The following is a 3419-nucleotide window of genomic DNA, read 5'->3' as shown; positions in this document are numbered from 1 at the left end:
ATACGAATGTTCCTGAAAATGAGACTTCTACATGGCCCTGCGGAAGCACGGCTAAACGTGAGATGCGTAACTTTATTCTCTTGAGTATGTGTGAACAAGCAGTGCAGTCACTGTGTGGACCTCTGAACAAAAGATGTCCACATAGTGCAGGTAGGGTGAAGACGGTGTGTGGACTTGCCCGGGTCCACACAAGGTTCAACGTTAGGGTTATCTAGTTGGGGTTACACTCGAGAACGAGTGAAAGCGACGTTTCTTAAAATCATGTTGTCTACTCATTCCTTTTCCCTCAACAATTTCGTAAAATATTAATAAAAGATCGAAAAAAGGGGAAAAGAGCGCCCCCATCGCCAAATTAGATTTACTTTTGTTCGGGTTATTCCGGTGGATGTTTCAAAGGTTTTATTCTCATAAGTATAAGAGCCACCGTACTACAGGGATCCCGGTTAAGACGAGCATACTTCGGCGGTCCCAACCTAAGCGTGCACATTCCTATGAGGAAAGATTTGCTTAATACGAAATCAGGTTAAGACGAGCGTCTTTTTTCGACCGGTTGCGTGAAAATGCATTTGTTATCCATCATTTACAACGAACTTTTGTTGTTGTTTAAACAAAAACCTGTCAATCAATATATTGGATGGACCGTTTTCTGACTGCTCGCTGCTGGTAAATTATTAGAAAGAAAATATCCTTGATGAAACTGGACTATAAAATATTGATGAAAAATTATTATATTCTTTTATCAATTTGCATTGTACTGAAAGATATCTTTGCAAATTAAAGAGATAAAAAGATGAAAAACGTAACACGAGACTCATGCTTTACTCATGTTTTCTGTATGACGGTATGGACTTATTTGTGCGTGTTGAGTTGCTTGCTTGAGAGGCAGCGTAGGAGATAATCAATTGTGATTAGTTGGAACAAATATATTAAGCAATCTGTAATTACAATCCTTCCGCATTTTTATGAATACGAATCTTTAGGGATTTCAAGGCAAATTATATTGTTGGGATAATAAGCCTCTCGAGATTAGAAACTAATTTGTGATTTGTGTTTATTTTGTTTGTCAGATTACAAAGCCAAAATGAGTAATGAGTGGATACAGTCTACCCGGGCATAGTGTAAAGACACCTTCTGTTGTACTGAAGAGTTTATTCTGTGCAATTGATATTTTGATGGAAACAGTTTTAAATTTTAAAAATAAAACAGATTTCGATTATTTCAAAAACCTGGTGTTTATACGATAGACATGGCTGATATACACACCTTCTTTTCAGAACCACGCATACTCTCAAAAGAGATTTATTCACATGGTGCTACCGCAAACTTATCTTGTCTTAATACACACCTTCATCAACCATACCATTGCATCGATGACAAACATCAGCAAGCTAGACAGTTTATGTACACAAACCAATAGCATTGCCGGCTGCGAACCGATCCAACGTACGTTTGCCCTCTCGTTATCAAGAAATGTTACATTTTTAAAAATACTGCTCCAAATGGTTATTAATATGTACATATTTTATGATTTTTTTTCCCTGGGGAATATCTGTCAGGGTATTTAATTGGTCAATCAGACCCAGGATCACAAGCCCCCAACCAATCACACTCATTCTTCTATGCCTGCTCCTATCTCAATTTTGATTCGTGCTCTGAAAGTGACAGGCAGATAGTTTCTGAGTTAATACAGTTTTTTATCCTCTCCTTCAAAATGTATATGAAACGGTGATCAGTTCTTGAGAAAAAGTTGACAGCAAAATACAAATGATTAATAGTTTGATTGGTTAATTTGTCATCTATACCCAGAATGCACTGCGAATGTAAGTTTAAAGCGATTTGATGACGATGGCAGAAGCCGGCATTGTAACGGGCTAGAAATCACACCTTCCTTGCTTCTAACACTCTGCGAAGCTTCGCAGTATAACACCACAACACATCTGAGGCTCCCGGCAGTTTCCCACTTTCCCTGTTAGTCCATCCTTCATTTATCAAGATGTGTGATCAGTGCGGCGATGACTGTACTTTTGTTTAAACTCGGCGTTTTCAAGTTTGTTATCTACGCGGCGCGAGAGCGCGAATAAGCGTGCCCATGCGCAATCCAACCTTTCACTCCGTCGACTCGGCTGTGGGGGGGGGGGGGGGGGGACCCGATTAGTACTAAGAATCCATTCCCGTTATTATTAATAACTAAGATCTGTATATTGTAACCGTCGATGTATCAACACATGCCGGTATATAGGCACTTTTGACTAGGGCTGTGCATCGGAAACGGGTACCCAGGTACCCGAGTACCCGACCGCTGATGTCAGGAACCGGTTCCAGATTTATGGATCGGGTACCCGTAACAAAACTCTACAAATTACTTAGTAACTTCTCAGGCAATGAAAACGAAAGGGTTTGAATGTCATTGGTGGGGAACTTTTCAAATGAAAACCAGGCTACATGAAAAAAAAAAAACCCAGATGTCACGTTTATGACACTTGCGAAAGTTGAGGATTTCACCATAAAGCTATCAAGGTCATTGCTGCATTGATGCATCGATGTGGTAGTATTATCCCGTGGACCTTTGTGAATAATCTGAACAGTAGCTTTTGAGATTTGAATTTTAGGTTGGGTTTTTTTTAACGGGTACCCGGGTACTTTTTTCAATCAGGTACCCCGTCCCCGTACTACCCGTAAATACATACCCCTACTTCTGACTCTCTTGTCTCTTCCAACTCTCTTGATAGAAAAAGCAGGGTATTTCAATTATTGATGGTTTAGTAACCTAGCTCTACCCTCCTGCTTCGCCATGTCTGGTCTCATAACTTATGACAAGAACACTTGACGCCCTGCACCCGCTCCGTCTCCAACACTGTACCCAGATAGTTTACTGACACACGGGACACGATGCCCTGGACAAAGTATCCTCTCGGGTACTCCTCGTTGTTGGAAAAGACGTAGCCCAGAGAATCTCCGAACCTCGTGTTGAGGTGGAGAATCGGGGTTTAAAATTACATTCACCGAATGTCTATGCATTATACAGCGGTACGTTTATCAGTGACGGAATGTACCAAGCAGCCATGTTGTGTGAGTTTATATAAGATTACCCATCAGGCACCGCAGCAATGAATGCCTTATCGCAAACCAGTTCTCTCTACATTATCTGCATATAGCCTCCAGATCCCAGACAGCCATGCCGACCAGCGCTTTCTCCTGTCTATGACTAGAATGTCATTTCGTGGCGAGGTCGCTTCCTGCATATTCAATGTGCCATTTACATGTACTTAAATCCAGTAAATGGAACCTCTTCATTTGCAGGGAGGATTGATGGAGGAAGCCTGCTGTTTTTCTCCCCTGAAAATCTACATATTCCCTACTTTCATACGTGTATACATTCGCTGGCCGCAAGGCATGTCGACTGCTTCCTTTATACATTC

Source organism: Patiria miniata, unplaced genomic scaffold, assembly GCF_015706575.1.
Source record: "Patiria miniata isolate m_02_andy unplaced genomic scaffold, ASM1570657v1 HiC_scaffold_22, whole genome shotgun sequence".
NCBI lineage: Eukaryota > Metazoa > Echinodermata > Asteroidea > Valvatida > Asterinidae > Patiria > Patiria miniata.
This window is presented reverse-complemented; position numbering follows the sequence as displayed.